The sequence below is a fragment of the Vicugna pacos genome, chromosome 5, assembly GCF_048564905.1.
Source record: "Vicugna pacos chromosome 5, VicPac4, whole genome shotgun sequence".
Classification (NCBI taxonomy): domain Eukaryota; kingdom Metazoa; phylum Chordata; class Mammalia; order Artiodactyla; family Camelidae; genus Vicugna; species Vicugna pacos.
In genome coordinates, this window is record NC_132991.1 from 55,180,400 (window position 1) to 55,207,571 (window position 27,172).

The following is a 27,172-nucleotide window of genomic DNA, read 5'->3' on the forward strand; positions in this document are numbered from 1 at the left end:
GGTCTGTGTAAAAGTTTTGCATAAAGTTTATTTAGTATAAAGTTTATTAATTTATGTGGATTAATCTGGGATCTAACATTCTCTTATGTAGGTGTGTCTGCTAATTTTGCCACTGTGAGACTTTCCAGGAAATTCAGCTGTTTATATGGTGACAGGTTCAGTAAAGCATGAATGTGAATTTATTACATTATTCTAATTCCTTGAGTTTTCTGTTTCCATGTTGTCATACCTGGCCCACTGGCTAAGAAGCATGATTAATATTGTGATTCCAAAGGACTGTTTAAGTACTTGAATGACCTTGTAGTTAACTTCCCGTAAAATTTGTTTAGAATCATCAGGGATACTTAAATTATACTCATAAACTCCCAATATGGAAGATTTGTATTATACTCAAAGTCATTAACAGACTCTATTTCTACTGGGAAAGAGGAATATACATATGAAATGTCAGAGCGTGAAAAGCATAATCAAAAAAAATTAATTTCCCAGCTTTAGCATTTTTTGTAATCCTGAAAGAACTAATCCAATATATAGTGGTTGTTTTGTCAGTAACATAAAAATATTTTTCAGGAATTTTGGACCGAGTTATTTCAAGATCCTACAGATATTTAACATCACTTAAAGTTATGATTCATTCAAATCATTTTATATAGTTATGGGAATTAAATCAGCATCATATACTAAAGTACCAAGTTGAAACACACAATATATTTTCAATCAGGACTTAAGCTGAAAGAATATATGTCATTTGAAGAATGATGGTAATTTTAAAGTGATGTTTCAAACTTTAACAAAATGGAACAGAGGAATATTAGATAATTGTTTTGTGCATAAAACCAATTATTTTTATTTCCTTTAAAATATCCTTCCATACTATACAATAAAGTACATAAACCAAATTTACTGAAACTGGTTTTTACATGATACTTTTATTGAACTATCACCTGTCAAGATGAAAAAATTTCTAGCATCTCAGAAAGCTCCTCACATGCCACTTCCCAGGACTCTCCTCTCCTCCCTTGCCCAAAGACACCACTATTTTGATATCTGTCACCATAGTTCATCATTGCCTTCTTAAATGCCAAATACATAAATTATATAACATGTGCTATTTTCTGTGTAAATCTTTCATTCATCCATAGATCTTTGATATTCATCACACTTGCTTCACCATAGCAATTCTTCTTCACTGGTGCATAATACTCAATTGTTTGAGTTGTTTGAATATACTACAATTTACTTATATAATCTACTCTTAATGGACATTTAGGTTGTTCCCAGATTTGACTTTTATAAATACCCTGAAATAAACATTCTCGTGCATATACTTTTGAGGGATATAGGTACTCATTATATATGGGTATGTACATAAAGCTGAAATTTCTAGGTCATGGAGTAGGATATTACCAGTTTTCATACATATAGCCAATGAGTTTTCCAAAAGGAAATTTACCACACCACCGGAAATATGAGTTTTAGTTGCTCCACATCCTCATCAAGACTTTATTTCAGTCTTTTTAATTGCAGAAAATTTGTACATAGTAGATAATTCGGTGAATGTGTAGTAGTATTTCATTACGTTTAACGTGCACTTCATGATGGAAAAGGTATTGAGCACCTGTTCATGTTCTTATTGAGCATTCCTATTTCTTATTTTGTGAGGTGTCTGCTCAAACTGTGGACTCTTCAAACTTCATTCACTTTTTTTTTTCTTTTTGGCTGACAGAATTTTAAAAATATATTCAGGATACAAGGCATTTTTAGATATATGTATTTTTAATATCTTCACTTCAATATTTTATTTATATTTTAAATTAAGACTGGAAGTTTGTACCTTTTGACTGCCTTCATCCAGTTCCACCACCACTCCTCTCCATGCCTCTGGTAATCACAAATATGATCTGTTTTTCTATGAGTTTGTTTGTTTGTTTTTGAAATATGTCTTTGGCCTATAACACTATGTTAGTTCTGCTATATAACACAGTGATTTGATATTTCTATAACTTTCAAATGGATCACCAGGCTGTGTAGTTACCATCTATTCCCATACAAAGTTATTAACTTATTATTGACTATGTCCCCCACACTAGATTTCATCCCTGTGACTCATTTATTTGTAACTGGATGTTAGTACCTCTTAATTTCCTTCACCTATTTCACTAATTCCCTCACCTCCTTTGCCCCTGGCAATCACCCGTTTGTTCTCTGCATTTATGACTCTGTTTCTGTTTTGTTGTATTTGTTTGTTTGTTTTGTTTTTTTAGATTCTACATATAAGTAAAATCAGATGGTACTTTTCTTTCTCTGTTTACTTATTGCACTTAGCAGAATATTTTGTAGGTCTATCCATGCTGTCACAAATAGCAAGATTTCATTCTTTTTTATGGCTGAGTAGTATTCCATTGTACATATATACATACAACATTTCCTCTTTATCCATTTATCTATCAGTGGCACACTTAGGTTGCTTCCATACCTTTGCTATTGAAAGTAATACTGCAATGAACATAGGGGTGCAATAATCCACATAAGAAATAACAGTGGTTAGGGATAAAATGTTAAAAGTGGATTTGGAGAGAAATTATGGTATTTTGGATATAGTTTAAGAGAGGGGTAACAGAATTAGCTGAAGAATTATGCATAGTATATAAGAAAGAGAGAAAAGTAAAAGTGTCTTCAAGGTTTTTTTCATATCAACTGGAAGAATCAAGTTGTCATTTTCTAAGGTGGATAAGTATATGGGAAGAAAAAACTCCAAAAAATGACTTTTAAAATGTTACACTTGAAATGATTGATTAATCATGCAAAAGGAAGTGCTGAGTATGTCATTGGATGTAGGGTCTGAAGTCCAGGAACAAGATTTGACTGAAGATATATCAGCTATATAAAGAAGAATGTAACTTTCAAATTTTAATTCACAGGATGTAAACGACTATTTTCAAAATTTAAGTTTTATTTGAGTTCAGATTTTTAATAAAATAATAGTAAATATGCAAAAACATTTTCTTTTGACTCAGAAAAAATAAAACTTTAGTTTTTTTAATTTACTGAGATAAAATTGACATACAGCATAATATCAGTTTTAGGTATCAGTTTTTATTGAAATAGAGGATATTTTTAATTTTTAAGTAGTTATCAAAGTACAACCTTGACAAAATCAAGTAGATTGCATACTATTTCCAAAAGTAAGATGTGATATTAAACAATTATTAACTTATAAAACTTAATGTAAACAATGTTGAGTTTTTAAGTTTCCTCACTTATTAAAGTAAATTCTTATATTTTATAAAAATTTAATAATAGTTGCAATTTGGTGACTTCATTTTGCTTAAGGCAAAAACCTTCCAAGTTAGGAAAATCCACAGGCCTCTCAAAGCAAAGTATCATAACATGTAACAAAACAGTCACCTTCAATATCACCTATTTCAGCAAAGATCAGCCAAGTTGCTTATATTTTAAAATGTCTTCAGTATTGGTCTTATGTTGTCTATGGTCAGGAAAAGATACATTTGTTCTTTCAATAACAAATTACAACTGAGAAGTTCCTTTTGAAAGAAAAATCCCCTTTTCCCACTGCTCTGTAGAGTGGCATTATTGTCAAGTAAGGATGTAAACCACTAAACCTCATAGGATGGAAATGGACTTCTTTTCACAGGAGAATTTAAACAATCTTATATGAATTCTTTGTATAGGTGCTGATTTTAAATTATTTCATAAGATCAAGGCTTCCTTTAGAAGTCTATAGCAATGCTGCATAAAAACATTTTAGAGGTATTTTCTTATTAATATAGTCATTAAATATTCCGTGCACTCACTATATACTCAGCATCACACTAGTCACTTGTCTTATAAAGATAAATAAAGCATCCTTATTAAATAGTATACAAGAAAATTTGTGGGAGAGAGTTCAGTCTAGATTTTCATTGCATGCAGTTTATTGAAGACAGTTCTCAGGAATGAGAACCATAGAGGAATGAGTAATGTAGGGTTAGGTAAAGGGAAAAATTGTACTTAAATGCTGTCGTCACAGAAGACTTGGCTCCTAACCAGGGGCTCCAAAGCAGGGATGGACCTTCAGAAATGTTACAGATTGGGGTAGATTATGCCTTTGTGTCCTTGCACCTACCAGCCTTTAAAAGAAAGATGCTCCCAGGGAGGAAGAATGGTTTTTGTGTGGGCAGCACCACTAGCAGAAGAAGCCTCTCCCAGAAAGGAACAGAACTATGAGCAATTAGCTACCCAGCAATCTCTGAAGTTGAGAGAATGTGAGATTTGGTCTTCAAGTCGGGGGGACCTGGGCTCTTGGAGCTGCAAGTGATATTCAGCATCTTCACCTTCCATTACAATCTGAGATTTCTATTACCATTGGGTAACCAGATCTTCTTCTCAAAGGGATCAGAGTCTGTGGTTACATTCCCTTCCTAGGCTTCAGAACTCCTGTACTTAGGCAGGGAGGCTACATAGCTCAGTGGTGGAATATGCGCTTAGCATACACGAGGGTCTGGTTTCAATCCCTAGTAGTTCCATTAAAATAAATAAGCCTAATTACCTCCCCCCAAAACAAAGCAGAACACAAAATTTTTTTAAAATATGACTGTAATTGAGTGAAATACATTAAATCTACAAAAAAACCCATGAGTACTGAATAATAATCAAAAATAAATTCAAAAAAACCAAAACAGAACTCTTGTACTTGCCCATTTTCTATCAAAATTACTTACAAGAGAGTAACACAGTATGTCACAGTGAACCACCTAAGTGAGAGTTACTGTTTTTTCCCCCATTTTTGTATGGTAAAATTCACATAACGTAAAACTTACTGTCTTAACTATTTGTTCTTAACAGTGGTGGATGACACAAGACCTGGCTAATAGCTCAAACAGCTTAACTGTGCCCTTCAACCTGGCTCATACCTAATTGCAGGTGTACCATTTCCAATCAATGATGGATTTTTGTTACCATCTTATACCTCATCATAATGACTGAGTGTGGCTGACTGAATCCATTTTATAATGGGAAACACTTCTTATTTGTTCACTTGATGCTCCATGCCCAGAAGGATGCCAGGAGCTATTTCTGAATGGTCTCTCTATTCTCTGCTGTAGGTAGCATGCTTTTATTCCAGAAACTAAAAAAATCTATATTATGATTCTCCTATTGGGATTTAGCATAAACTTCATGTAGCATATTTTTCTCACCACAGATACCACTAAATTATGCAATTTCCACCACACATTAAAAGGATCATACACTATGAACAAGTGGGATCTACTCCAGTGATGCTAGGATGGGTCAACAACCACAAATTAATCAGTGTAATATACCACATTTAGAAAATGAAGGATAAAAATCACATGATCATCTCAATAGATGACAAAAAAGTATTTGACAAAGTTTAACATTGATTTATGATAAAAACTCTTAACAAAGTGGATGAAGAAGGAACATATCCAATATAATAAAGGCCATATATGACAAAGCCCACAGCTAACATCATAGTCAATGGTAAAATCCTGAAAGTGTTTCCTCTAAGATCAGAAACAATACAAGTGTGCCTACTCTGACCACTTTCATTCAACAAAGTGTTGAAAGTCCTAGCCAGAACAATCAGGGGGAAAAAAAAAAAGACAGATAGGAAGAAAGGAAAAAAAAGAAGATAGGAAAGTAGAAAAAGAAAGGACATTCAAATCAGAAAGGAACTAAAATTGTCACTCTTTGCAGATGGCATGATAGTATATATAATCCACAAAAGACTCCACAAAAAACTGTTAGAATTAATAAACAAGTTCAGTAAACTTTCAGAGTATAAAGCTAATATACAGCAATCTGTTGTTACTATACACTGATAATGAAGTATTAGAAAGATAAATTAAGAAAATAATCCTACTCAAAAAATACCTAGGAATAAATTTCACCAAAAAGGTGAAAGACCTGTACACTGAAAGCTGTTAAGACATTAATAAGAGACAATGAAGAAGTCACGAATAAATGGACAGATATGCTGTACTAATGGATTAGATAAGTTAATATTGTTAAAATGCTCATACTATCCAAAGCAATCTACAAATTCAGTGCAATCTTTATAAAAATTCCAATGGATATTTTCACAGAACTACAAGAAACATCCTAAAATTTGTATGAAACCATAAAAGACTCTGAAAAGCCAAAGCAACGTTGAGAAAGAAGAACAAGCTGGAGACATCATGCTCCCTGATTTCAAACTACAGTTGACTCTCTATAATTGTAGATTCTGCATCCACAAATTCAACCAACCAAATACCAGACAGTGGTCTTGGCAATGATTTTTTTTTTGATTTGATACCAAAAGCAAAGGCACCAAGAGTGAATATAATAAACTGAGACTACATCAAACGAAAAAGTTTCTGCACAGTAAAAAAAAAAAATCTACAAAATTTTCATTGTACACACACACAGTATATAGAAGTATTATTTATCCATGAGAAAGAAGAAAACCCTGTAGCTTGCAACAACATAGATGGAACGTAAGGGTATTAAGCTAAATGAAATAAGTCAGATAGAGAAAAACAAATAATGTATGATCTCACTTATACGTGGAGTAAAAAAAAAAAATGGGTTCATAGATACACAGAACAGATTGGTGGTTGCCAGCAGCAGGGCTTGAGGTTGGATAAAATGGGTAAAAGGGGTCAAAAGGCATCAACTTTCAGTTATAAAATAAGTAAGTCACAGGAATGCAATATACAGCATGATGACTAGTTGCATACCATACTGCATACTCGAAAGTTGCTAAGAGAGTAGGTCTTAAAAATTCTTATCACACAAAAAAGAAAATTTTGTAACAATGAATAGTAACGCATGTTAACTAGATTTGTCGTGGTGATCATTTCACAACGTATACAAAAGTCAGAAGATTCACAGGATTGAGGAACCTATGGGGATTCAAGGTTTCTGAGTGCATCATTCCCAGATGTCTACATGTCAAGTCTCAGAGTCTTATTCCTTCCCAATCCGAAAAGGTATACTTGGCATAGTAGAATGTCTGGGAACAATAATTCAACCTTCAGTAGAGCACTGCTATTATTATAATATACTCCAGGCCGTATTCTCAGCTCTTTCTACTCTCTGTCTAAAGGAGATGAGAGTATTTTATATACTGGCAGGGAGGCTACCTAGTTTTCACACCCTAATATAATTAAGTGATAAGTCACCCTCAACAATTTGTTATCTTTCAACAATAGTCCTCCTGTTCCTTTTTCCATAATTACTACTTCTTCTGGACCTCCCAGAAGTCTGAAATACTGCACTTGCCAGTGCATTTCCTTTAACTAGGACACCCTACTATTCCAGCTCATCACTGGTGAAAATTTTAACAATTCCACTGTCACCTTTTGCCTTTGTCTGTCTGTTTCTGCCTTTAACCAGTGAGTGATTGGGTCCTCACTGCAGATGCTGTGGCCTATGGCAATGCTGAACCATGGCAAGTCTCAAGAACAGAAGATATACTTGGAAATATAAAGTACATACTCTAAAGTGCAGTACCCACTGAGATTTAGGGACCACAGGAGGCATACTGCTTGCCCAGGTGGTACTGTATGCAGCTTTAGCAAACACAGGTAGTTTTCCTTCATGTTTGTATCAATTTATATTCCTAAAAGCAATGTAGAAAAATTCAAGTCACTTAAAACCCTTGCCAGCCTTTTCTTCATTTTAACCTTTATGTTAGATTTATTATATCAAATTTTAGTTTTACTTTTTTAACATTTTTTATTGATTTATAATCATTTTACAATGTTGTGTCAAATTCCAGTGTAGAGCACAATTTTTCAATTATACATGAACATATATATATATTCATTGTCACATTCCTTTCTCTGTGAGCTACCATAAGATCTTGTTTATATTTCTCTATGCTATACAGTATAATCTTGTTTATCTATTCTACAATTTTGAAATCCCAGTCTATCCCTTCCCATCCCCCACTCCCTTGGCAACCACAAATCTGTATTCTATGTCTATGAGTCTATTTCTGTTTTGTATTTATGCTTTGCTTGTTTGTTTGTTTGTTTTTTAGATTCCACATATGAGCGATCTCATATGGTATTTTTCTTTCTCTTTCTGGCTTACTTCACTTAGAATGACATTCTCCAGGATGCTGCTGCAAATGGTGTTATGTTGTCGGGTTTTATGGCTGAGTAATACTCCATTGTATAAATATAACACATCTTCTTTATCCAGTCATCTGTTGATGGACATTTAGGCTGTTTCCATGTCTTGGCTATTGTGAATAGTGCTGCTATGAACACTGGGGTGCAGGTGTCATCCTGAAGTAGAGTTCCTTCTGGATATATGCCCAGGAGCAGGACTCTTGGGTCATATGGTAAGTCTATTCCTAGTCTTTTGAGGAATCTCCCTACTGTTTTCCACAGTGGCTGTACCAAACTAGTTTTACTTTTAATATTTCTGGTAACTAGTTTAAATTAAGCAATTTTTTTCAAAAAAATTTTGACCATTTAGATATTTGTTTTTGTGAAGCACCTACTCTTCTATTGGATTACATGTCTTTTCATTACAAATTCTAATGGATTTTATATTTTAGATTTGAGTACTTAGTCCTGTGAGTAGAATTTTTTAATTTCAATACATCCCATTTTATATTTTATTTATCTTTATCATTTTTATTTCTTATTAAGGTATCATTGTTTATCCCAAATCATAAGGCTTTAGTCCATTTTTTTCCTAAAAGTTTTATTGTTTTACCTTTCACAATTGTGCCAAATTTATAGCATTTTATATCTTTTGGCTCACAATACTTTTTTTGAAAACGAGAACATTCTTATTATTGTTCCTCTAAAGCTAAAGTGTAATATGACTCTTGTTACTCTGGTTTTAACAGTGCTATGATATGCTCAGTGTATATGTTCTTGTATTTATTGCACTTAAAATTTGCAGGGATCCAGAGTCTCTGTAATGGGTATGATGTCTTTTCTAAGTTTGAATGTATTGTGAGCCCTTTTCTCATCAAATATTCCCTCTGAAATCTCAGATATTTTTAAGAATATTTTGTATAACTCTCTTAATTGTTTCCTTACGTGGTAAATTTTATGAGGAAAAAAAAAAACCTCACTTCTCTCACAAAGATTCTTTTGAATTTTCTTTTGGCAACTCTTCTTTCTTCTAAGTATTTTGTTAGAGTAACCCACCACTGGTACAAGGTTAATGTATGGGTAGATTGTGACCATAGATATTGAAAAGCTAATGAATGTTTTCTGCAGTAGGATGACAGTCCAAGGATTCTAGGAATTACATCTTTAAAAGAATACATGTAACACTGAGGAGAAAAGTTGTATTAATCACTGGAATCAGGGAAAACATTTAAAATGTTTCCCTCTAACCATGTAGGTAATGACAGAGGGGTCTAAATTTATGGGGAAAGTAGAGGAGGGGTCAGATAGGGAAAAATATTATGAACTCAAATGTTTATCCAAATTTAAAACAATCCCTTATTCTTTGTGATGAAGATATAGTCTCTTTATTCCATAATATGATTAAAATTTGCCTAAGGTAAAGTCTTACAGTCAGAAATACTCTCAGTGAAATTTTTACTATAATAATACAGAACAGGAAATTCTTATAAATATAAATATTTCTTACAGCAGCACAAACATACTGATTTGCCTGTGCTCTGGTTTTCCACATCTAAATAATATTGCTAGTGTAGAAATATTACGTTTCCCTTTAGTATAATCACTGAGTAATGCTACAATTGGTGTTATTTCTGTCAAAATGTTGCAAAGCATAACCAAAAATAAATAAATAAACAAGATAAAATAAATAACACGTTCTCCAGGCACTAAAGAGTAAGCTGAAAGAGTAAAGTGTGTTTTCACTGTATCATGACAGACCACAGCAGGGTTCTTCACAGGAAATGCTACAAAACGTGTTTCAATTGAAGCAATGCACTTTAATAGGAATTCCATTTTACCCATGAATGTATACTGTGTGATAATCTCAAATCTATTTATTCAACAGCTGGATCTCAAGATTAGAATGAAGGTGACAAGAGCATAGAGAATTATATTCCTACAGAGTAAGCAAAATCCTATTAACCTTTAATGACCTATTTTTTTTTTCCTGGGCTTTTAATTTAAAACTCTGATATAACCTACTGGTTATTTTGCTTTGTTTTAGGGGTTAGACTCAGTGTACAAAAGGAAATGTATATATTTTATTAATAATAGTCACTTTAATTTAGAGAATGAGTCCAAGGCCAGCGTGGGTATTTAGAGACTAATTTTGAAGTGGCACAGGGAAACCTAAAGAATAATGTATGCAAAACATGAAAGCCCTGGATGCCATAATAATGCACAGCACTGTACGTCTAGAAGTTAAATCTCAGTGCTATAGTACTTCCTGTACTAGTCAACACTGCCTCGGTTCATCTATCTGCACAGCTCTCATATACAGCAACAACAAAGCCTTTCATGGTTGACTAATGAGCTATGCTATTAATTTAATTATAGCCTGGCCACTTAGAGACTCAACTTTTTGGAAAGGAAATGGTGATTACTACAATTGGCAACTCCCCTTGGTGCATACTTTATTCAGGACACTACCTCATGGACTTATTACTTTGCTATTTTACATACAAGTGGGGCCTAAACATTTCATTAGTGAATTTTCTGTTATATACAACAACACTTAAATGTTTATTTTGTGAATGTTTAAATGATAAGTCTTATAAATCTTACTCCACTGTATTTATCTGCATTTGATTATGTTAAATTAAAAAATAATAATACTCATTATATTCAAGACACCATGCTAAATATTTGATATGCATAAGTTCATATAAGACATGGCTCATGTCTTAAAAAATGTCTTAATAGGAAAAACAGAGCATGAGATAAAACAGTTAGAATTTAAATAAGTTTTGTATACTTGCCATAATAGCAGAACAAGCTTGAAGTACAAAACATATGAAGTTAGAAAAATATTTATCCTGAGTATAGTGACCAGGGTAGGCTTAGAAAGGTGAACTGGACAAAGAATAGACTTTTACTGAAAAGAGAGTGAGGAAAGAGAAGAAGAGCTAATTTGACTTTTACACAGATTGAGTTTTAGGATATTCCAGAATATTCAGAATATCGCTTAAATTAAGAAGCTGACATCTAAGCCTAGATTTTAGAGACTGAGAGATACTGGTATGAAATGTTAACAAAAGAGGTGGGAAGAAAGTATACTAGGGAATAAGAAAATGTAGAGATAAAATAGAGTCTTTGGGAAGACTATTTCTCAATGAACATGGGGAGGAAATTGACTGATAGAAGGAAATTCAATGAATCAGAAAGAGAAAGGGAAAACCTAGTAAGTGTCATTGGATGGATGCAAGCAACTAAAGGTAGACTGCCCAAATGCTGAAGCAAGGTCAAGTAAGATGCAGCAGTGCTTTGACAATTAAGAAAGCATGACTGAACTCATAAAAGAGAGAAGTCAGAGAATAAGTGATTAAGTGATATAACAGCCAACTTCTGTTTAACTTGCTTAACATCTTATTGTTACATAACCTCCCAAGCCTAATGATGGTGATGATTCTTAACACTAACTCAAATCCAAGAAGATCCAAGACACTAGAACAAATTAGTAATGCTAAAACTTAATAATAATTTATACATACTGACATTTGTTTTCCAAGTGCCGCTTGTACAGTTTTATGCATATGAACTTACTCATTTCTTCCAACAGCATTATTATTAGCACTATCAGATAAGTAAACTGAGAAATAGGCATTAAGTAACTTGCCAAATACCAGAAAGTTAGTAAACAGATGTGCCAGGGAAGTCCAAACATCTGATTCCAGAATCTGTGGATTTAAGCACTAATGTTTTTGTTATTGCTATTGTTGTTTTATTAGTTTTTCCGATTTTATTACTGACTAGTTCATAATATTTATTTCCAACAAAATGAAGAAAAATTGAGTGCAAGAGGACCTAACTTAAAGTGATTATTGAATAGAATCTGGTGTTTCATCAATCAATATATTGTAGCTTTTTTCTTTTTTAAGAAAATGTTTTCCTTTTCTTAATAATTTTACTCCCCTCACAAGATATTTTCATTATTCCCTGTAATTTTTATGTTTAATTTCTAAATACCAGTTAATAAATTATTAATATAGTCAAAATTACTAGTCTATTCACTCTCTTTCAGTCAAAACATAATCTGTGAAATACTTTATATTAAGTATATAGAATATGTGTGTATAATATATATGTGTATATAAAACTATTACAGGTTTTTAACCTATATTCTGCATTCCTACGTAATGGTAAGACCTAATTCAACAGTGGTTATTTATGCAGTTAACAAGCAGATTCGGGGGAAAAAGACAATAAAATTTTGTTTGAGCTGTTAACAAAGCTATGTTAAACAGATAAAAAGGATGTTTTCTTTCTTTTTTGTTTGTTTGTATGTTTAGTAGGATCAGGGGATATAAGAACTAACAATATAATGTGGTGAGAAGAAAAGTATTCCTATAGAGTAACTTTCTTTAAAAAAAAACTAATATTAAAGTACATTTGCTTCTTAGATTGATTAGATTAAACCTCCATTTTACTACTAAAATTGTCTTTGACTAATTGGAAGTTGAAAATTACATGTAGAAGAATGAAATTATAGTTTCAAAATTATCAAACAATGTGTCATTTTCATAAATTGATATTAAGAACATACGAAGACAACTTAATTGAATATAACTGGCCTTGCTTATGAAACATTATTCTGGCAAAATCTATCATATCTTACAATGAAACATCTGGCAGGCTACATGACACTTATTAAATCTAGCTTTTCCTAATACAAAGCATGCCAAAGCATCAACATAATGAACATTGATGGCTGATGCCAGTCATTTGTTCCCGGACAGCTCAGATATACATATTTATTTGAATGATTTGGGGCTACGTGGCATCCAAAATAAAAGAAGCAATGTCACTGAAGTCAAAATTGAATCAAATTATTACACATATATATGCACATTCTAATTTATAGCTAAAAGGAGTATATAGTCATTTGGAACTGTTTTATTGATAAAACTTCATTCTATATGTAGTGGAAAATACCAGAATAGAAAAATAGGAAGCAAATAGTTGATAGAGGAGGTCCCTATACAATTATAAACTGTGGAAACCTAGCCTTGGAACTGCCTAGCATCCTTCTCTTGTTCTAGTACAGAACAAGAGTGTACAGACTGACAATTCATTCCCTCTGTGCCTGTCATCCTTGCCCAAAATACAGGCAACAATCACAGAATGTTATTATCTCCTTTGTCCTAATTATCATACACATCTTTCTCATGATTGTATCTTTCTTTCCTTTTAATGTCATTGGAATACTCTTTCTTATATAAACAAATTAGGTCTTTACCTTTTTATAATATTTCTCCATAAGCTTTCCTTCATTGAAATTATTCTCCTGGAGGCCAATTTTGTTGCAATCCTATGGAACAAAGCCTACACTTTCTCTTATACATCTTTTAATTCAGCAGAGAAAGATCAGGGATACTTGAGAACTCTAAATTCTTCCTTTTAGAGATTTTATCTTGCTTCATATCAAGCATGAAGAATTCATATGGATCTCTTATTAAGTTAAGTGTTTTTTGTAAGTTTAAATATGATTATAATATTGCTTTTGGAATTATTTGCTATAATTTCCTCATTTAATTTAAAATCAGTTAGGGTTTCCTTTTAGCAGTTACCTAGCATCTTCAGAAATTCTTACAAAATTTGAGAACCTAACATTCAATTTTTTTTTAATATGGATTTAGCCTCCTAGCTACTATTTTCTGCTGTGCTTTCTGGGGCCTCCCTGTGCAAAAAAAATGAGGGGAATATTCTGGAAGTTGGGTGACTTACTTTTCTGAGTTCCTACCACTTTTCATCTCAAATTCTGACCTGGGCATCCTCAATCTAAAAATACTGCATCCCTGGACTTTTTCAGTAAAGCTGGAACTATAAAAAATTGTCTTCAGCAAAACATCCCAGATGAGTGTGGTCTTTATTCATGTTTCCCTTTTTCAGGTATTGTAATCCCTCAAGCCTGCTTTAAATTGATGTTCCTCCAATGTTTAAAACAGTGTTTTGTTAAAATTCTGTCTAATACATATAATTGCTTCAGAAGAAGGGTTAAGTGCGATGTAAGCTACTTTATCACAGGCAAAACTGGAAGTCATATTGAAGTGCAGGGTGTGGGTGTATCTCTCTACTTAGGAAATTTCAATCTTTCCTCTACATTAGTACAGTCAAGGTCCACTCTATATCTCACATTATGTGTAAATCTCTCAGAAACCTGTAAAAGCAGCTTTGAGTACTGCCTTATGTTTACCACCATCATAGAACCTCCCACACCACATTGCTTATCTTTCACATGTATGTTTATTTGATTTTAGAGAACATACCTTATTAACTCTTGTATCATTAGCAACTCACTCAGTTCTTAGTACAAGGTAGATGATCAAAAGTGGTATTGAATAAATAAATTACAGAATAAATCTGAAAATATATGTTTGTTACAATCATCAAAATCTTGGACTATTTGAGAGAAATTTCTTTATCCATTCTACAAATAATTGAGTACTTTTGATCTCATTGGAACACCAATCAGAAAAGACATAAAGAAAAGTTATACTGTTTGAAAATCTATTTGAAATAAATTTACTATCTAAAATATCTCATTTTAAGAGACTTTAAACTATAAATTAGGTTTAATGCTATAAACTCCAAAACAGTTTTTTTCTTTTTCATATTATTTTTATTATAGGTTATTACAAGATATTGAATATAGTTCCTTCTATGCAGTAGAGCTTTGTTCTTTATGTATTTTACATACAGCAGTTTGTATCTGCTAATCCCAAACTCCTAATTTAGCCTTCCTTCCAACTTTACCCTTTGGTAACCATACCTCTGTTTTCTAAGTCTGTGAGTCTGTTTCTTTATTCTTTTAAACATTTTTTTATTGAGTTATAGTCATTTTATAATGTTGTGTCAACCAAAATAGTTCTTAAATGCAGGTTTTAAAAATTACTTTAGGATACCGTTTCTAAAAATTTTAAGAATATATCAGATAATCAGGATATGAGAAAAATGAATGGATTTTTTTTAATCCTAGAGGAAGTATAATTTCTATGCTGCATTTTGTTCCCATAGCAATATCTAACAGAGGTTTTTGACAATATTTTTAACTTGACAGATACGTATGACATAAAGTTATTTAATTGTTTTGGTATTTAAATGTGTAGCATCTTTCCATTATGGTAGAGTGATCAACAACTCAAGCGCATTTTGTTAGACAAACTAAATTGATCCAATAGAAAAAAATACATTTAAACATAAATAACTGACTTGGCCTAAAGAAAAAGTAGATTATGAAAGAAAATGTTTAGTGAACGTATCACGGTAAAAACTGATACTTAAGAAAACACGAAGAATGAATACAATTTTGACTATAGGAGAGGGAGTAAATGATATTACATATATAGAAAAGCATATAAAAAGGCAGAGTCAAATTACATATAAGTATACACATTTGAAAGAGTGGAGGAAAAATTATTTTTGAATTTTATATTGTTCTGTAAGGAAAGTTACTAAAGCATAAACTGAATGGCTGACATAATCTGATATAATTTAAGAATTATTATTCTGACAACTATACTGAAGAAGGTATGGCAGTAAGAGCAAAAGAAAGACCAATTCAGGTCTTATCTCAATAACCCAGTAAGAAGCAGCAGTGGAGATGGAAAGGAGTAGATGGAAGCTGAATGACTTGGTTCAATGCCGATGTATGGGGGAGGAAGAGAAAGAGTCAATAATGACTCAATTTTTCTGACAGGCAATTGAAAGCATAATGGTAGCATGCAGTAAAAGAGTAATGCAATTGTAGCTATAGTTTTAAAATACAATATTATAGAGTTTGACTTATTAGTTAATTAGTACTAGAGAGATTGACCATGCTAGCACCCTTGACCTTGAACTTTGCAGCTTCCGGACTGTGAGAGATAAATTTCTGTTGCCTAAGCCACCCAGTCTATGTTGTTTGTTACGGCAGCCTGAGCCAAGATAGAGCTTGATTGAAATTAGAACTGATAACTTTTTAGAGTTCGATTGGCAGTTCCAGTATAAGGAAAAAACAGACCATTACATTAAGAATTAAATAAGTATCTTTATATCACACTTTAAAATGAAGAAGTGTGATTATCTGACCAAATATTAGTAATGCTAGCCAAAAAAATTATGTAGCCTATGGAAAGATATACGTATGGATGAGATACATAGGTACATATAGATATGTATCTTGCTCACATTTTAAAGTAATGTCTAAAATTTCAATTAAAGAAAGGTTAATAACTCAAAGAAAATATTTCCACTTAAGAGTAATTCAAAAATAAAATGTGATACCAGTTACCTGTGGTCAACCATGATGAAAATATTACATAGAAAATTTCAGAAATATTTGTAAGTTTTCAATTATGCACTGTTCTGAGTAGCTTGATGAAATCTGTCCCACCTGGCAAATGAATCATCCCTTTGTCCAGCATATCAACATTGTATACACTATCTGCCAACTAGTCACTTAGTAGCCATCTCAGTTATCAGACATTCAGCTACCTTGGTGTCACAGTGTTCAAGTGACCCTTATTTTCCCTAATAATGGTTCCAGAAGCACAAGAATAACGATGCTGGCAATTCAGATATTCTCTTACTGTGCCTAATTTATAAATCAAGCTTTATTATAGGTATGTATGCATAGAAAAAACATACTATGTATAGCATCTGATGCTATTCGAAGTTTCAGGCATCTACTGGGAATCCAAGATTCTGAAACTTATATCCACGTATATCCAGTGGATAAGAGGGGGCTAGTGTACAATCAAATGCTGTAACTTATTCTTTGGCTAAACATATCTGTAAAGTTTTATTTCTATAAAAACAGGCACACAAACTGAAACAAAAAATTATTAAACTTTAGAGTACAAGCCATATTTTTTATCAAGTGAAACCAAACTCCAAAATGCAGAAATTCACTATTTTGTGTACTTGTTTGAATGAAACCAACAAATACACTATCTTAAAACCAGTTCATCATCCTATAATGAGCAAAGCACATGTTCTTAGATATGTCTGTAAAATTAAATGAAATTCTCAATTATACAAATTTAATCAGAGTTCACTACAATATTTCAATACATTTCATTGTCCATTTCTTGTGCTAAGGTGTGAATTTCTTTAAATATATATTTTCTGTATGTATTGAGAGATTTGTGTAAGTTTTTTGTCTTTTCTTATATTATTTTCTAAGGTAGGGAATTGCATGATAAAATTACCATAATGATCCTTATTTTAATTCCTTGTCAAGCTGAACTTATTTGCAATGTTCATTATTCCAATCGCTAATGATTTATTTGGGACTTTTGTACTTATTAGATTGGCCTATAATTTTATTTTCCAATAAAGACATTTTATATGGTAGTTTATATGTCACAGTAGCTTTATGAAGTAAATATGTTAGATTTTCTTTTAAGGTAGTTATTCATTATATCTTGCTATTACAATTAGAGAGTTACAAATTCAGGACTGTTGCATATTCTACTAGGGTAGCCATGTTTTTATTATTCAGCAAATAATATGAACTTTATAAAAGTTCTTTCTCTACATTCAAATTTAATTGATAAAAGTACTAGCATCTAAGCTACATTTTAGTTATATTTCCCTGGTTTATCTTTCTTCAACCTTTTTGTGTCTTTTAGTGCCTCATTTTGTAAAGCGCGTATAACTAGACTTCATTTTGTATGTTGCTGCTGTTCCTCTGTATACTTTAAAAAATTTTTCATTTATACAGTTATAGTTGCTATCTTTTAACATGATAACTCATCCAGTTTGCATATATTACGATTACAGATATATTTGGACTTATTCACATAATTTTGTTTTCTATGTATAATATTTTTATTTGTTTTTTAAATCTTCTTTCCTTCCTTCTCTAGGATTGATCGGTTTTCCTTGTTTCTTCTGCTTTGGGAATTTTAGCCCTTATTTTTACTGATTTAGTTTAATTTTTACTTGTAGACTTAGTTACCAAAGCCCATAATTAATACTCCTATCATCCTCCTCAGCTGATTAAGTTTAACTGAACCCTTTAATGCTATTTTCTTCCTGCTCCCCACCAATTTTCTGTTATTATGATCTGCAATTTGAGTCTGGTCTTCTTTTTAAATAACCTTTCACTAGTCCACATTGTTAACATGTAATTAGATGTACTCACAGTTCTACTGATATTTTTAATCAACTTCTTCCCGCCAATGTCACATTTTTGCTTTCAAATTCATCACTTCATACTTCTTTTAGGTTATATTTTTAGTATTTATACATCTGGAAACATTTTATTTCACTTTCAATCTTTGAATTTACCTAAGTACAGAAGGTTAAGTTGACTGATTTCTCCTGTCACATATTGTGACTCATGGAAAGTTTACTGTATCATATCTTTGTAAACAACCTATTTTTCCCTCACAACTGTCTACATTTTCTGTTTGCTTTTATGTTCTACAGTTGTACTACAACGTGAATAAGTATAAATATATTTCAATCTATGCTGCTTGAGACTGTATGAGTTCTTTCTGTCTGAAAAGCCATATCTTCCACAATTTTGTCATTTTTATAACTATTAATTGTCTGAATATTGAACTCTGCCTCACTCCCTTTCCTAAATCCACTTTTTTTCTCTTCTTGCAATTTCTATTAGATAAATGCTAGGTCTTCTTTTTTTATCCTTCATAGCTTTTAAACCATCTTTCTTTTACTTTCTACTTTCCTTCCTGCCTTCTTGCCGTCCTACCTTTGTATCATCATTATTCCATGCCCTGCAATAAGGGCTAAATCCTCACTTTTAAATTCCCATATATTAATTATCTTTGGCAGTATTGCTCAACAATCAGCTATACAATAAATTGTATATACCTTTTGCTCCCAGAATTCTTTATTAAATATATGTGGACTTCTTTCATACTATTTTGTTCTTTCCTTACAATTTCTTTTTGGACTTTTGAACCTATTTATTTTAAATATTCGTTCAGAGAACACATTATATGTTTCTTTTTGGAGAGCTTATTTTCTCATGTTCTTCTCCACAGTGAGCTAATCTTTAGTTGAGGGGATCTTAATTTAATGTAGAGGACCCTACACTACATAGACAATAGTGCATTTGCCTCTGCCTGGACCCAGTGGATTTCACTGGTTCTAAACCTTTTGTCTTAAACCTGATGCCTTTTCAGAATAACAGTCAAACCACACAATGTGAACTTCTAAATCATTTCTATGTACAAGGAAAGCCTAGGATTCCGTTTTTTGTACATGACTCCTTTTTACTGTACCACCAAGTCCAACAGTCCATGTTTTAAGAGATTTCATGACTATTTGATTTATATAGTAGACTTACGTCCAATTCCATAAATCCATAGACCCTCCATGCTAGAGTTCTCTCCTCAAATGGACCTTAAATACAGGCCCCAGATGTCTACACATATCTGTTTATAATAATCCTAGGAGCCGTTTTATCTTTACCTCCTACTCCCTGTTCTGAATTTTTATCTTCTTTCCTTCCTTTCTAGTACTAGTGATTTTGCTTCATTGGCAATGCATTTTAAACCGATTTATTTTTTGGAAAATATATCACTGTTTGGTCTGTGGTAGCATAGCAAGGGTGGGGGAAAGAGAAGATGAGTGAGTAGTTTTCATGTTGGCTAAATCTACCATATTATCTTAAATCAACAGTTGTTTTCATGCAGCACACTATTTTGATTTGCTCATCAAATATATACAGGATTTTCTACTTTGTTCTAGATACTATTTTAGGTCCTGGAAATAGAGCAGTGACTATAATAGACACAAACCCTTAAAGTCTTGGAATTCACATTTAATGTAAGAATCTGAAAATAAACAAAGAAACAAAAACAGGCAGATGTGTGAAAGGAGAGATTAGTTCCACACCAGTGAGCAAGGCTTTGAGTTTGTTTTTGGCTTCCAGGAAGGAGCATGTAAATGAATTTCCAATGTTTCCGGTTCACACAAAGCTCTATATCATACACCAAAGTCTTTGCGGCTGACACCTTTGTTACTAGGCATTTCTTGACTAGGCAGACACAGCTCTGCCGCCTTTCAGATGGGAGTGTGAGGACTGCTGACCCAGTTGTGATAATATGTCTTCCTCCTCCTACCCAGAGGAGACCGAAAAACAACAAAGCACTGTGCTGGCAGCTTGATTCAATTCCATCACTTGCTTGTTCAGTCTCATTAAGAGGTAGGTAAGTATATTCTGATCCTACCCACTTTCTGCACTAGGACTTCTTCTCATATACCCCTCATCTGCCCGGTGGGATTCTTTGTATTTTCTCTTCCACAAAGCCAGCTTGCTGTTAGCATCCTATCTTCATCACCACAGCTGTCAGGGTCAGAGATTTTACTCTGCTGAAAAGCTAACATTAACCTATTAGTATTTTGTGGATGCTTGCAGAAGATACAAGACTTGGGCCCAAGACACATGGCTTTTTATTACACTTGGCACAACAAGAAGCAAGAACATCAGCATTTTCCCATGAGTTTTTGGTCCCTCATGCCAGCGAGGCAATATAAAGAGGCAATGCCTGCTATGCTTCCAATGGTTTGTGTCATAGCTAATGAACCTTGAACTTGAAGAATAAAGGAAAAAATCACTACCTTGAAGTGAATTCTAACTAATAAGGGACTTGATCTTCCATGAAAACCTGACTTGCTTAGAACTCAAAGAAAGGAGAGTTAGATATAGGATCAGAGTTAGCTTGATCTCTAATTAGTAAAACATTGCTTTCCACTATCTTTGTCCTTTATATACTAAGCATGGGAAACATAGCAGTGAGGTATTATTTTTTCCTTTAGACTAGGGGTTAGCAGAAGTAAAAGGCAAAATAATAAATATTTCAGGCTTTGTGAGCCATATGTATATACAGTCTGCAACTACTTGACTTTGCCATGGTATCAGGAAAGTAATTACAGACAAAACAGGTGTTTAGCCAAATTTGGCTTGTACGTCACAGTGCACTGACCTTTACCCTAGGCTCAAAAGTTTGAGGGTTACAACCACAGTATTGGAATAATTTGCTCTGTGAAACCTAAGACTGAAAATGATACCACTGGAGGACTAGAGGGAAGGAATCTGCACATAAGCATCCAGGAATCCCACAGTTTAAAGGTCAGAGCCATCAGCAGCTTATAAAGAAGTCAAGTTCTCTGGTCAACAGCCCCTATACATACATAGTACTCTAAACTTTTTATGGTATCACTTTATGTATAGGAAAAGAGAAAAAGATCACCAGAAATTTGAAAAACCTAAAACATACAAGAAAAAATGTGGTTAAAAAAAGAAAGAACAACAACAATAAGGAAAGAGATACTTTGGCAACAGAAGGCAATTTAAATTATCTGACATTATAAAGAGGACATTGCAATCACAAAAAAACCCCACCAAATTTTGTACAAATAAATTTGAAATAGAATAAATAAATTTAGATATTGCTATTCATTGCTTACCTTAAAAATCAAAGATGTCCAGAATACAAAATCCAAAAATAAACTTATAGAATAGACAAAAAGAGCCCAGATACTACTTAAGAAAATTAAAAGATAGAGCCTCTATTTCAAAAAAGAGAATAGAGAAAAGAGAGTGAAGCAAAAATTTGAATGGACAATATGCAAATTTCTTACAGCCAGAGGAAATACATATTCACATAGAGAGGGCTCTCTGAATAAAATGTAAATTTAAAAAACAATATCACCTTTGAATCCTATCCTCAAATTATTAATCAAGTGTGACAATGGACTAAAGTCTCTAGGATGCAAAAACTTACAGTCCAAATAATCTTTACTAGGAAATTATTTTAAAATATTCTATAGAAAACAGAGAAGTTAACCTGCAATTGGAAATAGGATTAAACATAGGAGAGATATGACATCTAGTTCCAGAGGTTCAACAAAGCAGCGTGTTGAGATAGGTATGTTACAGAAGAATTAAGGGGCTCCAGTCTTTAAGAAGTAAGATAATTTAATAGAGTGGTTAAAATTATTTAGACTTTGAAAAATTTTTATAATAAGGTACAAATAATTGATGGTGTCTGAAAAGAAAAACCCTTTTAAGTGTTACTTAGAATTTCTTTAAGAGTTTGGGAACACCAGATCCATACATAATCAAATGCAATGCAAATTCATTGTAAAGTAATATATTTGGTAATAATTGCATAAAAGCTACATACTGATTTTCTGTTTAGTTTAATAATATATACAAATAATAGGGGACTTAACTATTACCATACAAAGCTGATACCATAGGTATCATTATAGCATAAGATAAAATACCACGGAAATTCCATGAAAATTTTAGAATTTGGCAACTGCTTGCATTAGATATGTGTACTTATATCTGTTAAGGCTTCCTTGACAGATTAACATAATGTCTCTTCAGCATATTCTGCTATGCAGCAAAATGCTCTGGCATTCATCATCAAAGACTCAACTATGTACATATTTCCTTTGATTAAAAACAAACAAAATCTACCTGTCAAAGCATTCTAGCAATATAGTGATTGAAGCCTAAAATACTTGTAAATCTCTTCAAATATTTTTTACAATTATCCTATTAATAAAACATAGCTTTTCACTTACAGAAAAGTATATATTTATATTCAAACTATAGTCTAGAATAATTCCTTAGTACATTTATCTCATTAACTTAAGTTTTTCAGTCTATATTTTGCTATCCATATACCAATAATTGATTTGTCATAAACAGAAGAGTCATTGCAACAGTGGTTTTTCTTGGCACTTCTTTATCCAAGCATATCAGGACCAGCACATGTTTTTCATTAGCTCAAAGCACAAATGGTTGACAGTTTGGGAATCTGTACAGCATTTCTTGCTAATTTCATTATTCGATCTGCTTTGACATAGGAAAGGTTGTTATACTAGTGTGCTGACAAACTGACAAACCCCGCTTCTGCTCTTACAACTTTTTAATCAACATCATAATTAATATTCATCTGGTGTTTCTCAACTATGTACCACAGGAGGGCATATATTCATTACAGTTAATTGAGAAATCAGTATGATGATTTGGACAAATATTAGAAGTGATGCTGTTAATGATGGCAATTTATGATTTCATACAAATTAAGAAAAATCTGTGTCATATTTTCACTCATGTGAGTATGTGGCAAAAAGTACTTGGTTATTCGTCATAGTATTTCTCACCGTCTACTATTTTTTTTCTGTTGTATTTAATTTTGTTCCCCTATGTTATCACTTTAAATGTATTATTGAAAGTTTATATTGAAACACCAAAATAATGAAAATAATTTTTAAAAATCTAGGTAAAAGATTTAGGTATAGAAATAAAAATTTAATAGCCCTATGGCATTTCACCCATTCTATCTATGCAAATCAACATGATGAGGCAGTGAAATTTTCTCCATTTAGATCTCAGAAGGACAACAGCTATCTGAGAAGGCATTCACCTAGACAGTCACTAGAAGGCAGTACAAATGTAAATGTGAAAAATGCATTACTTTCACATTCAGATTGCTTACAATCCAACCATACCTCTATAATTGGCTATTTTACTACTGATTCTTGGCATTTATTGGGTTCTACCAGTCTCTGTTTTTATTTTTTTTAAATGCTCTTAATAAGGATCAAATTTTTCATACATAATCATTCCAAATACAATCTTTGAGGAAACCAAAATACTCTCAACCCAATTTCAGAATAGCTATAAACATTATAAAAAAAATTTCACTTTATATAACTGTAGAAAAGACTGATATGTCATTCTAAAGTCTGCCTGAGATTTTATTTCCCATGACATTTTCTCACATCTTCGTGTGTGTGCACAGTCTCCGCTGGTCAAGAACACGTGGCTCATACTAGAGTCTCTGTTGTGTATATATACAGTTTCTGGTCAACTCAAAACATCAATTTTGGCTGAGATATGGCTAACTCACACCTAGAACTCCCTCTTAAATCCCCCAGCAAACTCATTGGTCTATTTCTTGAGCCAAACAGGACCACAATCTCAGGCTAGTGGTGTCTGTAGCCCTCCTGTTTGCTTGCCACTAAGATTGCCACTTTAATGACAATATTCTACGTCAAGTGAGCCTCTCCTAGCAGCAACAGGAAAGCGGCTGAGAACATTTCACAGCTTCTTGCACCCTTGTCCAGCAATCATGCTGACAGAGGCAGGTGAGAGTGGGAGCCGTTATGCTTACTGGGATTTTAGAAGATAACCTAGATTTCATTAGAGATTTGATGGCCAGCAAAATATTTCAGAATCATGCAATGTATAGCCTTCATTTGAAGACAGATGTCAATGTAAACACATTTCTATTATATTCAAGGGCATAACAGATATAAAAATTATAAAAAGAATGAGTATTTCCTTCATAAAATTGACAGAAATTAACTGGCCATTTATGTGCTCTATGACTTTAGTACAAGATTCCTCCAAGCTACAGTTTTTTCATCTGTGTAATAGGCTCAGTATAAGCACATGGATAAAATAGACAGTTGTGATGTTGAATGCAAGACAGTATTTATTTAAAGCATTCCATCATGTCAAACTACAAACTATGATGTCTCCTCAGAAAGCTATTTCCCCTAATTTTAACCAGCTGTTTTCACTCTTAGGTTTCTAAGTTGTCCTGGTAATAAAGACCTGATCAATAGTAATTATAGTAGATTACTCTGTAAGTCCTAGAAACTATAGACATCTTACCTTTCTACATTGCTATTTAAATAAACATACGACATCATAGAAAAAAATGTCAAAGATAAATAGAACTTCCATTGTATCTTGTTTCATTATATCCATTTTCCTACATTTATTTAATTTAAAACAACATTTTCTGACTAGGTACAGAATAAATTCTCATAATGGGAAAATTTATAAACTGCAGAAAAGAAAAAAATTGAAAATAACAAGCATCCAAAAACATACATCCACAATGGAAATTATTAACATTAAGTATTTTCTTTTCAAAAGCTTGACTTTTAAAATGTATTATTTAAAAGTATTATAACTTATTCTGATATTTTATTCTGATATTTCAGTTGTTACCTAGTAAAGTTAATTTTTTTCCATTTGCCTAAAATCTATTTGCTATTCCTTTTTTTTTAAAAGTTACTTTTAGGATTCTCCATATGTCGTTTGTCAATTTTTTTGTTTGTTTGTTCAGAATAAAGTTCTATCAAAAAGTTTACTTAACTAATATATGAAGGAACCAGAAAGATTGTAAACCTGCTTCAAAGAGAAGCTACTTATAGGCATACCTCGTTTTACTACACTTTTCTTTAGTGTGCTTTGAAAATACTGCGTTGTTTACAAATTGAAGGTTTGCAGCAACACTGTGTCAAGCAAGGGTACTGGAGTCATTGCTTCCAATAGCATTTGCTCACTTAGTATATCTGTATCACATATTGGTAATTCTAACAATATTTCAAAATTTTATTATCATTATATTTATTATAGTGATCTGTGATCAGCCATCTTTGATGTTACTACTATGACTTACTAAAGGCTCAGATGAAATGAGAATTTTTATTTATTGTAATAAAATATATGTATTTTTTACATATTTTAATATATCTTTAAATTTAGGTATGCACTTTTTTGACATAACATTATAACATACTTAATAAATGAGAACAGAGTATAAGCATATCCTTTATATGCACTGGGAAATCAAAAAACTTGTGTGACTCATTTTACTCTGATACTCACTTTATCATGGTGGTCTGGAACTAAGCCTGAAATGTCTCCAAGGTAAGCCTATATAAAGGTTGAGAGAAAGAATACTTAAGATTTCTAACTTACATTCTAAATAAAACCATAGGTTTGGGGTTGAAATTTTCTATACTGTATGAAAATCAGAAATTGTTAACATCTCTACTTGACAAAATTAGTTTTCTTTCCTTTCACACAAAAACTATTTGCATAAATATCAGCTTTCTATGGGATACTATCAACCCTTACAGCACTGTAAAACCCACCGATCAGTAGTAAAGTGTAAGTCAAAGATACTCATACATGTAGAGAATCAAGTAATCCTAGATGAGCCTGCTGAAAACACCTACTAGACCCTGAAGGAACACCTTGTATTTCTTCTTGTCTATTATCAATTCCTGGGCTTCTTTTCTCCAACAGTAATTCTTGTGACCAGAAATAATCTCCAAAGATTATTCCTCATCACACAAAATAGGCTGCCTGCATTATAGTTAGCCTGCTTTTGTTTTTAATAACTGCAACAAGAGGCTTTAACAGACATACACGCCTTCTTGTCTTCATGGCATTTAACAACTATTAATGTCAAAGAATTAACTTCACTTTGGAGCTTTTGTAAATATATTGTGAATGTCTCGAGATCTTTTCTTTATTATTGCTGTTGTTATTGCTTGGTCTGGTTTTTGGAGGGGGATTAGAAATTAAAACTAAGAAATTTATCTCCACCATATTTCACTAGCACTACTTATAAATGAAGCTGAATTCATCTCTTTCAGGTCTCACAAAATTCTAAGATTCCCTCTCTACTACATGAAACACTGGACCAGAATAAACCATCAGACAGACATCACACAGGTTTGCTGGATAGGTTTAGTGGAAATTAGCTTTTCATATGAAGTATAACCCATGTTTCTTAATGATAGGCTTGCCATATTTTTCAAATAACATTTATTTTCAGTTTCCTTATAAAACTGACATAAAATAAAACAAAAATACTTCCAAATTTTAAAATATCAGATCAGTATGTAATTAAATCAGAAATAAACATCAATAAAGCATCTATAAAGGCAAGAATATCTGCAAATTAACTAGTTTAATTCTAAATGGCCAATTGTTAAGAAGGAAATTGCAAAGGATATTAGGAAATTGTAGAAATTCAATGATAATGAAAGCATAACTTACTGAAAATTTTAGAACACACCTTAAGCTGAGCTTAAAAGAAAATTAACAGCTTTAGTGTACATTAAGAAAGTTCTGAAATAAAAACTATAGGCTTCCACCATGAGAAGCAACAAAGATAAAGATTTAACCCAAAGATCCAAATATATGCTATCTATAGGAAAAG

At 32.4% G+C, this 27,172-nt stretch overlaps 1 long non-coding RNA gene across 9 annotated transcripts in view; it reads right to left on the bottom strand.

Moving 5' to 3' along the window:
* Positions 1-27,172, bottom strand: part of LOC116280595 (uncharacterized) — a 559,775-nt gene that overhangs the window by 441,070 nt on the left and 91,533 nt on the right. The window contains exon 1 of one of the 9 annotated variants that reach the window (XR_012072739.1): positions 25,828-25,877. The exons of the other annotated variants lie outside the window; for them this stretch is intronic. This is a non-coding gene — a long non-coding RNA (uncharacterized lncRNA). Of the gene's footprint in view, positions 1-25,827; positions 25,878-27,172 lie in introns of those variants that run through there. 9 annotated transcript variants of the gene reach the window in all.